Here is a 16,411-nt window from a genome sequence, read left to right as displayed (position 1 = left end):
GAAGAAGGATGGATCCTTCCGTATGTGTATCGACTACCGTGAACTCAACAAATTGACTATCAAGAATCGATATCCTCTTCCACGAATTGATGATCTTTTTGATCAACTACAAGGATCGAGCGTTTATTCAAAGATCGATTTGCGATCCGGATATCACCAGCTGAGGGTGAAGGAAAGTGACGTGATGAAAACTGCATTCAGGACCCGTTATGGTCATTATGAGTTCCTCGTGATGCCATTCGGTTTGACAAATGCCCCTGCCGTGTTCATGGATCTCATGAATCGTGTCTGCAAGCCTTACTTGGATAAGTTTGTTATCGTCTTCATAGATGATATCCTCATCTACTCTAAGAGCGAAGAAGAACATGAGCAACACCTTCGGCTAGTGCTTGAACTCTTAAGACAAGAGCAACTTTACGCCAAATTCTCCAAGTGCGAATTTTGGTTGAAGGAAGTACAGTTTTTGGGTCATGTTGTGAGCGACCAGGGTATCAAAGTTGATCCCGCTAAGATTGAAGCCATCAGCAAGTGGGAGACCCCCACTACTCCAACGCATATTCGCCAATTTCTAGGTCTCGCCGGTTATTATCGAAGGTTTATCGAAGGATTTTCTCTGATTGCGCGTCCTTTGACCGCACTGACTCACAAGGGCAAGAAGTTCATTTGGGAACCCACACACGAATCAGCATTCCAAATTTTGAAGAAGAAGTTAACCTCCGCACCTATCCTATCACTTCCTGAAGGCAGTGACGACTTCGTTGTTTATTGCGATGCATCGAAGAGTGGTTTTGGTTGTGTACTGATGCAACGATCAAAGGTTATTGCCTATGCCTCCCGCCAATTGAAGATTCACGAGCGGAACTACACTACACATGATCTTGAACTTGGAGCTGTTGTCTTTGCACTCAAATTGTGGAGACATTATTTGTATGGAACTAAGAGCACTATCTTCACCGATCACAAGAGTCTCCAGCACATCTTCGATCAGAAGCAATTGAATATGAGACAGCGTCGATGGATCGAGACGCTCAACGACTACGATTGTGAACTCCGTTATCACCCTGGCAAGGCCAATGTTGTAGCTGACGCTTTAAGCCGAAAGGAGAGGACGGCACCTCTCCGTGTTAGGGCTCTGAACATCACCATCCATTCGAACCTCAACAACCAGATCAGAGTAGCCCAAGTTGAGGCTCTCAAGGAGGAGAACATAACTCACGAGCATTTGAACATACTTGTCTCTCGATTCGAGGTTAGAGAGTCTGGACTCCGATGTTATGCCGGAAGAATTTGGGTACCTTACTATGGAGATCTACGAAGCCTGATACTTGATGAAGCACACAAATCGAGATATTCGATTCACCCCGGTGCAGGTAAGATGTACCACGACCTTAAAGAACAGTATTGGTGGCCGAATCTTAAGAAGGACGTTGCGACTTATGTTGGTAAGTGTTTGACTTGCTCGAAGGTTAAAGCCGAGCATCAGAGACCTTCTGGGTTACTTCAACAGCCGGAAATCCCACAATGGAAGTGGGAAAGGATCACAATGGATTTCATTACTAAGCTGCCGAAGACGGTGGGCGGATGCGATACTATTTGGGTTATTGTTGACCGCCTCACCAAATCTGCACACTTCCTAGCGATGAAGGAAACTGATACAATGGAAAGACTTGCTCAGCTGTACATCAAAGAGGTTGTATCTCGTCATGGTGTACCTTTATCAATCATCTCCGATCGCGATCCCCGTTTTGCTTCCAGATTTTGGCGTTCTTTGCAAGAAGCCATGGGAACTCGTCTTGACATGAGTACTGCTTATCATCCTCAGACTGACGGGCAAAGTGAACGAACGATTCAGACCTTGGAGGACATGCTGCGTGCATGTGTCATTGATTTTGGAAAGGCCTGGGAAAGGCATTTGCCACTCGCCGAATTCTCGTACAATAACAGTTATCACTCAAGCATTAATGCTGCACCTTTTGAAGCATTGTATGGTCGTAAGTGCCGATCTCCTATTTGTTGGGCCGAAGTAGGCGAAAAGCAAATCACCGGACCCGAGGTAGTTCACGAAACCACGGAGAAGATCGCTCAGATCCAAGCTAGACTTAAGACTGCCCGTGATCGCCAAAAGAGCTATGCCGATCTTAAACGGAAAGACTTTGAATTTAATGTTGGTGATCGTGTAATGTTGAAGGTTGCACCTTGGAAAGGTGTGATCCGTTTTGGAAAACGTGGAAAGTTGAACCCACGATACATTGGTCCTTTCGAGATCTTGGAACGTGTTGGACCAGTTGCATACCGTTTGGATCTACCAGCACAATTGAGCTCAGTTCATCCTACCTTCCATGTGTCAAACTTGAAGAAGTGTCTTGCTGCACCCGAACTCATCATACCTTTGGAAGAACTTACTATTGATGACAAACTCCACTTTGTGGAGGAACCTGTTGAGATTATGGATCGTGAGATCAAAACTTTGAAACGCAACAAGATTCCGATTGTACGAGTACGATGGAATGCCAAACGAGGACCTGAGTTTACTTGGGAACGAGAGGATCAAATGATGCGGAAATATCCTCATCTTTTCCCGACTCCTCCATCTACTTCAGCTTAAATTTCGGGACGAAATTTTCTTTAACAGGTGGGTAATGTAACGACCCTGGTTTTTCCAACGTTATTTATTAATAATTATTATTATTAATACGTGTGATTAATCGAATGTATGTTATTACATTTAAATGTTGCTTTGATTGCCCGTACTTGAACTTTAAATGCCCGAAACGTCTTTGTGACACCCGGAACTTGCACGAATAATATTTTAAGATATTATTTACATTCATGATTAATTTTATTGATCATTTTAATTAACTAAAGCTATTAGTTAGTTACCTGGGCTTAACTTGGACTTTTATTGGATTACTTGCTAACTACTTGCAACTTGGGCCTTTTAAGTGTTAATGGACTAGTGTAAGCCCACCCTACTTATATTTATGAATTAGTTAGCCCATGATGACTTGTAAGTAGAAAATTTAAATGGAACTAGCTAGTTAAAGGCTTTAGGAATCTTGTTGGCTCATTATCCCCATGAAACCCCATGCATTAACCACCTTTTATGATCTTTACTTGCAAGAGACCACAAAACAAACCCATTCCCCTTGCTTTTTGCTACAGGCCGATGGTTTAGGCACTCTTAAGGAGTGTTTTGTTGTTTCAAATTTCATTACCTCATTCCTTGTATCTCTCATTCAAACACACACACACTTGACTTGCATTTTCTCTCAACATTTTTCTCTCATCTTTTTCTCTTTAACTTTGTAAGTATCATGAGTTCTTCTTCCTTTTCTTGACAACAAAACCGAAATCCTAAAGGCTTTCATCATCATCATTTGTTGTTCTTTGTTGTTTAAAAGTTACTTGTCTTTGATTACTTGTTAATTACTAGTTGTTTACTTACTTACTTACTTGTCTTTCTTTACATGTTTCAAGAATCAACTCTTTAGTTTGATTCTTCACTTATATCTTGTATTTATCAAGAACATCCAAGAACATAATCTATCTAGTTATGTTCTACATATTTTGTTTCAAAAGATTTAAAGTTTATAATCTTTATAATTGTTACTTGTGTTCTTGGTTGTTGTATGTTACTAGAATACCACCTTCATGGTTGGTTTAGGCTTATCATTCATTTTCTTTATTTCTTATTGTTAGTTGCTTACTACACATTTGAACAAGGACATGAAACCAACAAGAGCTTACACTTTGGTGCAAGTATCATGGATCCAACACTTGGTTGTGATCTTTCTTAGTGTTCATGAACTTGTTCATAAACTTACATGTAACCTTGGTTCATCAAACACTTACAACACTTGCACTTGAGTTATGATGGACAAACCTTGGTCAAAATGATGTTAATACATCAACGAGTTGTACACTTGAAGCTATACGCATCAAGGATGAGAACCGTGATGAACATCAAGCACCGAGACAACCGGAACTCTCCAAAACCCACTGTTCTGTCCAAAACCTACTGACCTGATGCTTCTGGAACAGACCAGTAGACCTGGGCTGTTCTAACCTTGATTTTTAGATAGAACTTTTCGAGTAGATAACTTTTCATATAGTACTCGTCTTAATCCGAGTTACGGTTTAGGATTTATGGCCCTCCGATCGTTACCATGTCCTTTAACGTTGTGCAGAAATTTCTGACCTACTCGCACTTAGACCGTCGCCACGGTCAAACCAAGACGAGTTTGCTTCTGTAAATTTTACCACACTTAAGGGACTCATAGACGGAGCCATGACCACTGGTCTCACCTTAATTCAGTAAGGGTAGAGGCCGTGGTGACTGACCGAAGTCAGCCTTTGTTTTAAACGACTTTCATAAACGAGTCTTACTTGTTACCTTTTGTTTAATGATGATTGATGATGACCCTTATGACCTTAATTACGTACTTGTAAACCTTTTGAGACGACTTATTGACTTAGTGCTATTTGACTTAGGTTGAGGACGTTTGGACCGTTACTTGCACACCACTTTCCGACTACTACCTTACCATTACTACTAATCATTGTGAGTTATAGCATTCCCTTTTTACTTTAACTTATTTTGGGAACTGAGAATACATGCGGATTTTATGTTTTACATACTAGGCACGAGTACTTAAACTTTATATATGTGTGGGTTATATAACGGCAGAAACATTCCCTTTAGCTCGGTAACGTTTAATCATTGGTTTTTGAACCGTGAACGCGAATCTTAGATATGGATCCATAGGGTTTGACATCCCCACTCGGGCTAGTAGCGCTAGCATTTAACGAGTGTTTAATACTTCGAGGTTATACGCACTTGCCAAGTGCACTTTAAGGGGGTACATTAAACGTTAAGTTAGTTACCGGGTGCCCACGGTTAAGCATATACTTTTACATACTTTTGAAACGCTCGTTGTAGCACTGAAATCTCGTGGCCTACTTACATTACTGTTATACTTCAACTATAGCTCACCAACCTTTGTGTTGACCTTTTTAAGCATGTATTTTCTCAGGTGCTTGAAGTCGTTTCCGCTATCTTACTAGTCGTGCTGTAGAACCCGCTGCCTAGAGTTGTTATCGCATGACTACTTATGTTGCATTCAAACTTTTTACTTATGAACTTATGTTATGTAACGACCATTATGGTCACGTACACTTATTTAATGCTTCTACTTAGCGAAGCATACTTTTGATTTGTAAAACAATTGACGTATGTTATGACGTCACTTTTATTTATGAATGTAAACTCTGTTTTGAAAACGCATATAGTACTTAACCTTGTAATGATCCTGTTGTTGATGGTCCGTACATGATGATTTAGTACGGGGCGTCACAACCTTCATTGAAAAAAATTATACTTCGTAGATTATAATATGTAGTAGTTGATAAAATATAAAATAGTAGTAACAACAAAATAGAAAAAATGAATAGGATACGTATCATTGATGCGGCAAGATGAAACTTACGAGGATACACAAGAAGCTGAAATATCGAAACTGTTATAGGGTTTTTAATCTAATAATGTATTTACTTTTACAATTTAATAACCAAGGATTGATAAAACGTATGCTAGAAGTCCAAATTTTAATTTGGTGGAGCCTAGATTTGAATTTAACATATTTAGTCCCTAAAACCATAAAAAATGCTAGTAAGGACAAAACTTGTTGGGGGACCATGACACCCTCATGCCCTTTAAATCCTCGTCATTGGATATATGGTAGCTTATACCGACTGAATAATATATGGTCGACACTGTCACCTAAGTATTATTGTACACTAAGGATTTATAAAATAAAAGGTTAACCTATGTCTGGTGTAGTGAGTGTAGTATAATCTAGGTCCTCTATAGTGGGTGTGTTGTGTGATGACCCGAAAATTTCCGATAAAATTTAAACTTAATCTGAATATGATTTCGACATGATAAGCAAAGTCTGTAAGGTCGAGTCTTAAAAAGTTTGAGCTATTTCATATATACATTTGACCTTTGACTAATTCCGACGATTCACGAACAATTAATGGTAACTAGATATGTGTGTATATATATACATGGTAATTGGAATTATAAATTGTAATATTATATGTCATAGTATATATATACATATGTAATAAATATTAAAGATTCAATATATTGTATAAGTGGTAAATAGTAATAAATTGTAATATATTAAATCTAATTACAAGTTTGAATATAATTATCATTACCTTCAGTATTATTATCAATATCAATAGTAATATTAATAATAAAATCAATATTATTAATATTATTATATAAAAATAGAAATATATAACTTGTTATATCATCATTTTTACTAGCTGTTATTAAAATGTATACAAGTGTAATACTCATCATTATATATAATTATATTACATAATTTATATTGTGTAATACCAATATATTAAGTATAGTTGTTATAATAATATTGTTATTAATATTATTATTATAAAATATAATGAAACTTGATACATATATATAAATATTATTATTACTAATATTATTACCAATAACTAGTATTATTATTATAAATATTATTAATAATTTTTATTATTGAAAATTTCACTAAAATTATTATTATTATGACTTATTATTATTACTCTTATCATAATACTTATTATTATTAAGTATTATTTTGATGTTATTATTATTAACACTATTATTATTATTAGTATATTTTTTATATAACATTATCAATATTAATAATTCTATAAAATTATTATTATTAATGATTATTATCAGTATTATTATTATTATTATTATTATTATTATTATTATTATTATTATTATTATTTATCATGGGAACCTGAAGTGTCTCCACTATTTAGCTATTTTTCTTTCTGGAGGAAATGGGGGTGGGTTCGAGACTTACTCACTCGATGGAGGAATGAAGAAGGCGAACCCTACCGTAAACCAAACTTACCTCCTAACATCGGGGAAAACGATGTACTCACCGGTGAACCTGTACGCAAACTGTTTTCACCCTTCTTGCTAAAATTTTCCACCTCGAAGGACGCATTACTGTAATCTCATAAAATATTCAACCTCTACTTCCGAATAACAATCGAAGGGGAATATTAGAAGAAGTTAGGGAACTTCGAATTGATAATCAAGATTTATCGAATCAGATGAGTGGGTGGATAGAAATGATAGAGGGTAGGATAGAAACCCTGACAAGAATGGTGCGTGATTTACAAACTATACTTATCACACCAACGTCATCACCAACCTCAGCACCAACAGCACTTGTACCACCAACATCAACATCCACATCACCAGCCTCGACATCACCATCTTTACCGCGAGCGTAATCTTCGTTCTACCTATCATTCCATCTACTTTATCTTGTTCTACATATCAATCTACATCGATTATCTTCGTTCTACATGATGATTATGTAATCTCTAAAGTCTTAAAGATTATATATTCTCGTTTTAACGGTAAATCAAATAAGATTAATATCTTATTGACTCATTAAATTCATGATTTCATCTGAAGAAAATATATGTGTATATATATTTTCATAAAGATTGTAATTAAAAATTCTTTTGTACAAACTGTTAATGGTGAAAATATTTTAACGGGTAGGTAATACCCGAGGAATATTTAGATTTCACTTTAATAAGTTACACTGTACATTCTTTGAATCTGATTCAACAATCATTTACTATCCTACTTACATCCACAGATATACGAATCCGTTCACCACAGAATAACCATTTTTATTCAATTTCATATTTGGATTTTGACTTATCAGAATCCAACAAGTGGCATAATGAAGAAAACATTTGACAAAATAAAATTTGTTAGAAACAAACAAATTAACTATAAGAAATTTTGTTAAGAATCCACGCTAACAAAATTCTAGCTAACTGTTCCTAGCTAACTGTTAATTTCGTATTACATTTTATTTATCGCAATTTATTCATCGCAATTTATATTCTCGCAATTTTATTTATCGTCATTTAATTTCTGTTATTTATTTTACGCACTTTAAATATCGGGACACGTATACAAGGTTTTGACATATCATATCGACGCATATATATATATTATTTGGAATAATCATAGACACTCTATATGCAGTAATGCTGGAGTTAGCTATACAGAGTTGAGGTTGATTCTACAATAATATATATACTTTGAGTTGTGATCGAGTCTGAGACATGTACACGGGTCACGAATCGTATTAATTAATTTGAATATTATATATTAAACTATATATGAATTATTGAATTGCTAACTGTGGACTATCAACTGAGAACTACCAACATTGGACAATTAAAATGAATTAAAATATTGAATATAACATATGAAACTAAACAATTTTTCAAGTTTGCCACTTGATTTCATCTTAAACCTCATTTGTTACAATCTGCTTTCAAACCTTTCGTAATTCTTGAAAACACCTCAATCGAGAGAATGAACCAACCACACTTCATCTACGGAAGAAAAGATTGATACATATAGTTATGCACCTGAAAAACTCTCGGAAACTGAGTAAACGTTTAACACGTATCTGTGCTAGCTCTTTTGGCGTTGTTATTACCGAAAATAACTTGGCAATTCCTTTTCAAATTAGACAATTTTGTCATAGCTCCAGCAAATCAACATCGACCTTTCATTCGAATAAGTCTTATTATAATTTTGATATATGCGTTTGCCTTTCGTTATCATTACCGAAAAACCGTTTATATTCCATCGCATTAGCAGTAAACTTACCAACAACTTCATTAATCTTTGACTTTCCGAAAAATCATTATATTCATCGAAACCCTATCATATACTCATCCATATATTATAACGAGAATGGCCATACCAATTACCGAGAACTAGCAATCAGTATTTTGAAATCTCGCAGCGTCACTACATCAACAGATATATGTATACATATAACATTTACCTCTTAGAATTATAATCTCCCATTCCAAAATTTTGAAAAGCACTCTAGTATACGAATCAGTTCTTTGAATCTTGAGGAAGCTGATAACACAGCAAAAACTGAAGACTGCCTTAACAGTCAAAAGTTTAATGATAAATATTTGGAGTGTTGAAAAAGCTCACAGATTTTGATACTGAAAAATGAATTGAGCAAACCACGAAAGAGACTCTGAATAAATCACAAGGACTATACTTGTACATAAAGAATCCTGATGATTCTGTAAATGATTAAATCTTTAGCGAACACCATGCTTCTGAATCTAAACCCTTACGGATAAATCTTCTTCATCATCCTTCGATATTAGAAATTCCAAAATATCATCGTATCTTTCATTATAAATATCCTCGATATTTCTGAAGATATTTTCATAACTATTCGTATCTAAAATCATTTACCTTTTCGTGATATCAGTGTCCCATCAGAAAGGAAACTATTTTTGTTTCTAAATTCTGAAAAAATTCGAATTTGAATTATGAATGATTTTGAAGTAGTGTTGGAAATTGATGCATGAGTTAGTATAATATAATGACACTTGATCAACGTGATTATATTACAGTAAGTCATGCTGAGTTTCTAAAGGAACTTGATGATTCACAGATCATAACATCATCAGATGCCATGTTACACGACTCTTACATTCTACCTAATCTCCAAACATATTAAAATCATACCTTCTTGATAAATCTATTTTCTAGGATATTCTGGTAATTTGACAAATTAAAATCATGCTATTACAATTTCTCTCTTAGAACATGAGTTATGTTCATTCGAAACTCCATACCTACGAATTCTGAACCATTGCTTGTTACTTAAAGTTAATAAGAGTAAACAAAAGTTTGAATTAAGGGAGAAAGAATAGAAGGTGTGAGCTGTGAAAATAAGGAAACAAAGGGAATGGATTTATAGTGAAGTATCCGACAGAGTAATCGAAATAGATTATCGTATTTAATCAAAGAGGATTCTAATTTCCTCAATTAACGAAGAGCCAAATCTTATATAGATTTCGAAGATTTTCTTTTAATTCCTTGAATTCCGAAAATCCACCGTGACTACATCAAAAGTTAAATCTCTATCTCAATCTTTTGTGACAGCTTCACTCGTACGCTTCACATAATCGAATCGTTTTATCTATATTAATCAATAATGATAAAACTTTATTTATCAACTCATATTCGTCATGAAAACATTTTTATTGTTAGCCATGACGACCGCACTCAAATTTCGGGACGAAATTTCTTTAACGGGTAGGTACTGTGATGACCTGGAAATTTCCGATCAAATTTAAACTTAATCTGAATATGATTTCGACACGATAAGCAAAGTCTGTAAGGTCGAGTCTTAAAAAGTTTGAGCTATTTCATATATACATTTGACCTTTGACTAATTCCGACGATTCACGAACAATTAATGGTAACTAGATATGTGTGTATATATATACATGGTAATTGGAATTATAAATTGTAATATTATATGTCATAGTATATATATACATATGTAATAAATATTAAAGATTCAATATATTTTATAAGTGATAAATAGTAATAAATTGTAATATATTAAATCTAATTACAAGTTTGAATATAATTATCATTACCTTCAGTATTATTATCAATAGTAATATTAATAATAAAATTAATATTATTAATATTATTATATAAAAATAGAAACATATAACTTGTTATATCATCATTTTTACTAGCTGTTATTAAAATGTATACAAGTGTAATACTCATCATTATATATAATTATATTACATAATTTATATTGTGTTATATCAATATATTAAGTATAGTTGTTATAATAATATTGTTATTAATATTATTATTATAAAATATAATGAAACTTGATACATATATATAAATATTATTATTACTAATATTATTACCAATAACTAGTATTATTATTATAAATATTATTAATAATTTTTATTATTGAAAATTTCACTAAAATTATTATTATTATGACTTATTATTATTACTCTTATCATAATACTTATTATTATTAAGTATTATTTTGATGTTATTATTATTAACACTATTATTATTATTAGTATATTTTTTATATAACATTATCAATATTAATAATTTTATAAAATTATTATTATTAATGATTATTATCAGTATTATTATTATTATTTATCATGGGTATTAATATAAATATTATTATTACTAATATATTTATTAATTATTAACATTAATTATATAAACTATAAAAAGAAAAATCAAAAATTCGTACGAAATTGTTATCAGTATCTATCAATAATGTATTCAATCTTGTTTATTGTCCCTAAATTGTGTTACAAGGTGAATTTAATCACAGTTGCAAACAAGAATCCGTTTCAAGTCGTGATCTACTATATTTATTTTTTATTTTATTCGCTTGTTTCTTCTTCTGATTGATTCCAACTGGCAAACACCCTTGGCTATAATTCAATTGTTCAATTCATATATCAGAGAGGAATAAAAACAACTTTCCTCTATAACTATCGGATATCAATTATATCAGTTTTTTTATTGCTGAAATAAATCAAATTTAGAAAAAGAAACAGGTATATGTTCTGTTCTTTAACTCAATTTACCTTGGCTTGATTTCTAAATTTATTTGAAAATGTAAGATTGCAGTGTTGTTAGTAATCCCTTATGCAAACTTTCTGTAAATTTTCAAAGTCCAATTCATCATATTGAATCTAAATTTTAAGGTCAAAGATTTAAATCCAAAAGTCAACTGATGTGTTTATGGGTAAATTAGAAATCTTTTTTGTGTTATAAGATCAATTGATGAATCGTATAGTTTACATAAACAATTTAAAACCTTTCTTATGTTATAATCTTATTCTAAAACTTTCTCAAATTAGCAAATCGATTTGTAGTTAATGAAGAACACGAACGAGCTGTTTCAACTATTTTTTTTTTATTTATTCCTTCTGTTTCTGATAAATTTTTAGCACCCAATAAGTTCATATTTTTTTTTATAAAACCTGGAAACGCTTTTGAATTAATGGTGTTAAGGTTAGTGAATATTGGTCGATTTCTTAAACTGAGGAGGAAGAAGAAGCTTTTATGTTACGGGTTAAATATAAATATTTTCTGTATTCTTTCGGATAAAGGGGCAACAGCCCAATGGTTAAAAGTGTTAGCGATGAGCGGGAGGTCACAGGTTCGATACTAGGCTGGGGTATTCTTTTTGTGGCATTTTTGAAGGTAGTCATTCATTTTTTTTTTATTATTACTATTATTATTATTTTGATTATCATTTATATTATTATTATTATTAATGTTATTACTATGATCATTATTATTGTTATTGATATTATTTTTATTATTAGTATTATAACATTTATTAGTATTATTATCATAATTATAAGTCTTAAAACCATTATTATTATTATTAACATTACTAATGTATTTATTATTATAAATTTTGTCATGCAGGTATTAATTATCATTATTATTATTATTATTATTATTATTATTATTATTATTATTATTATTATTATAAATAAGAATATTATTATTATTATTAGTAACATAAGTAGTATTATAAATATTATTATTATTAACATAATCATTAGTATTATTATTATTAAACTTATTATCATTATTATCATTCTTATAAAATTATTATTTTGTTATCACTAAAACCATCAATATTATCATAAAAAGATACTTTAATATAAAAATACATTACGTTATACTTTTATTACGAAAAAGATATTAGCTAAGCTATATCAATTAACATATAAATATATACTAAACCTTAATATATAGTTTTTATTATTAATGATAAGTAATAGTTATATAAAACATATAAACTAAATATAATAAATTTATCTAAATAACATATAGTATAACAAGTATATTATTAATAAAAAAAATATATATATATATATATATATATATATATATATATATATATATATATATATATATAATTGATCAATTACGATTACGTGTATTAATATATATACAAACGATATAGGTTCGTGAATCGAGGCCAACCCTGCATTGTTCAGTTGTTCAATGCCGTCATATGTATTTTTACTACAAAATACAGTATTGTGAGTTTCATTTACTCCCTTTTTAAATGCTTTTGCAATATGTACTTTTGGGACCGAGAATACATTGACTTTTTAAATGTTTTACGAAATAGACACAAGTAATCGAAACTACATTATATGGTTGAATGATCGAAGCCGAATATGCCCCTTTTGCTTGGTAACCTAAGAATTAGTAAACCAGTCTACTAATTGACGCAAATCCTAAAGATAGATCTATTGGGCCTAACAAATCCCATCCGTTGTAGCGGATGCTTTAGTACTTCGATGTTGTTTTATCATGTCCGATGGATGTCCCGGAATGATAGGGGATATTCTTATATGCATCTTGTTAATATCGGTTACCAGGTGTTCAATCCATATGAATGATTATTTTTGTCTCTATGCATGGAACGTATATTTATGAGAAATGAAAATGGAAATCTTGTGGTCTATTAAAATGATGAAAATGATTGATTATGATAAACTAATGAACTCACCAACCTTTTGATTGACACTTGAAAGCATGTTTATTCTCAGGTATGAAAGAAATCTTCCGCTGTGCATTTACTCATTTTAAGGATATTACTTGGAGTCATTCATGACATATTTTAAAAGACGTTGCATTCGAGTCGTTGAGTTCACCAAGATTTTTATTAAGTCAATTATAGTTGGATGTATTATGAAATGGTATGCATGCCGTCGACTTTCGATGTGAAGAAAGTTTGTCTTTTAACAACGGATAATTTTTCTAGGTAACATGAAAAAATGAGCAGTGAAGGTAACATGAAAAAAATGGATAATTTTTCTAGGTTGGGTCAATGTTTGGGTCTTATTTAACCTGCTTATCTCATAAAATGAGTTGATATTGCCTCTTCTACTTCAAGTTAATATGTACCGATGTTCTAATATCAATTGGTATTATTTAATTACTCCACTCATGATTTGGTTGATGACATTTGTTGCCTTGTCATTATTTCAAGTAATTTGGAGTGGATAAATATGACCCAATGAATGAGGAATATGATCCAAATAGGCATAATGCAGTACTTCAAGTGCCAAATCGTACCAAGACCCCTAACACTGTTGCATTTGTGCTCAAGGTATGTTGCCATAGCAGTAATGATAACTTAAGCCAGGTGTTGTTTTATTATGTGTAACTTAAGCCGTATGTTTCTTTTGGTTTTGGCAGGTGGGATACACAGTGCATGATCGAGTTTTACGACCTGCTGAAGTTGGTGTGACCAAGAAAGTGGACTAAGTTGGCATTTATGTCAGGAGGATTCTGATATGTAGCTTTTTATAGATGTATGAGATTTTGAATATTTGTTATGTTTTTAGGATTGAGTTTTGTTGTTGTTGATGTTGTTGTTGTTAGTCCTCTCCATCTCCACTCCAACAACCTATGAAAAAGTGTTTTAGTTAGTATTTAAACTGAACCATTCAATTTACTTGCATATCTTTGTTGTTGCTTTAAATTGTAATCAAGGATCAAGGATGATCACAATGAGGCTATTGAAACTTACAGGATGGATATGTTATCGAAACTAACTGATAGGGTGTAATAGAGGTACCATCCACCATGGATGTATGCAACATCTTAATTAGAACCCATAAAAATTTGATTCTACCATTTTCATGACATCTCATTAATTTATTTATTTATTTATTATTATTATTATTATAATATATTATTTTAATTTTATTTATTTATTTAATTATTTATTTTATTTATTTTTGGCTCGAGGTACTCACGAAAAAAATCTCTCTACCCTAGAGTAGAGAGGGATGACTTTCTCTTCCTGTGAGCGGAAAATTTTTACTCGTCGTGGTTAAAAAAATGACTTCTCTTTTATTCGAGGGTAGAGGGAGGATTGTCTACATCTCACCTCCCCTAACTCGCATATGCGGGATTGGGTATCGTTTGTTGTTAATTAAACTATCCATATGTATTTTTTTGCAATCTGAATCAGCTATTCCGATTTCAGTTTAATCTTTGGTGACGTTGGATAAGGAGTTTGTTCCATGGTTTACTTTCTAGTTTTTATAATTTAAACTATCCACAACTTCAAACCAAATCCGATTATATTGACAACCCAATTATCTTGTAAATTCGAATTGATTGTAATATAATTCAATATCATGAATAACCTAAATGCATATTTGCAGACCCTTTTATACGGGTAAGAACATGCCCGGATTAGCCAAACCCTAATTCCAATAATTTAAACTAGATTAGGTTAAGTTTGATTCGTGGTTGGCCAATCGGAAGATTAAAATTAACTCTTTAATGCTCCCCCATTACGCATAACAGAGAATGATGGAAGTATCAGAGATGAAGAGAACACGGGCATTATCAGACCTAAAACGTCAACGAGACAGTATCTACACACACAAAACAATTAATTACAGACATTAATATTGTACCACAAGAACAGAGACCTACAAATTGCAAACAACTTCAGGGTAACTCCCATCTTTTTTCATAATCGTTATGATGGGCTTCAGCGTGCAAAACCCCTTTGTGCAGCTTTCACCCAATCAGCCACTTTTTCGGCACCACCTAGATCACGATCTTCATCATGGTCTTCAGAAGCTGTATCCATATCCATGGGGTTGTCGTTTAAGTCTTTGGTCATTCGTGCACTCTTCTCCGATGCCTGTTTTATATGCTAAAATAGGTGTAAGGATATAAAGAGAAACTTCCTATGAATGTAAAGGTGGTACCAAATAACCAATGTAAGAGTGCTCCTAACAGTTATGTCTTCCAAACCGTCCTCCTCTTGGTCCTCGAGGACACTATTGGCAGCAAATAGTCCAGCCTCTAGTCCTTATCTTGTCTATTTCAATCATATTTGTGGATGGATGATTATGTTATATTGTGCGGTACTTTTTGCTTCTTTAGTTGTACATTTAATTAATTAATTAACATAGTGAGTCCCATTTTATTTGAGTATGCCATTGTTGGTAGTGTTTAATCATGAGTTAGTCCTGAGAAGAAAATGTTGATGTAGCGGCTAGTCCTGGGAAGGGAGGAACTTCAACATTGGAAGCACCCTAATAAAAGAGAGCTTAACAAAATGTTTTATTCCAACACTCATGGTTACTTTTTGCCTTTCAAGAGGGACGTGTTTGGTGCTTCTAGCAAATATTTAATGCACTTAATATGATTTTAAAAATGAAATGATTATAAAGGGGTGTCGCGATCTACTTTTTTAAGAAGTTTTTTAGGTTATTGCATTTAGATAATAATGAAGTAAGCGATTCTTGATTGCCAAACACTTCTGAGCTTATTACTTGCGAAAACCCCATTTTTGTGAAGCCATTGAGTTGAGGCTTATTGAAGAGGGGTTTTTTAAGCTCATAAGATATAATATTGAAGTATTAAGCCCTCTTCCATAAGCTAAGCTAAATACACCTTAAG

This window comes from Rutidosis leptorrhynchoides, chromosome 2 (genome assembly GCF_046630445.1).
Source record: "Rutidosis leptorrhynchoides isolate AG116_Rl617_1_P2 chromosome 2, CSIRO_AGI_Rlap_v1, whole genome shotgun sequence".
Lineage (NCBI taxonomy): Eukaryota > Viridiplantae > Streptophyta > Magnoliopsida > Asterales > Asteraceae > Rutidosis > Rutidosis leptorrhynchoides.
The sequence above is the reverse complement of the archived record's forward strand: the minus strand, read 5'-3'. Positions refer to the sequence as shown.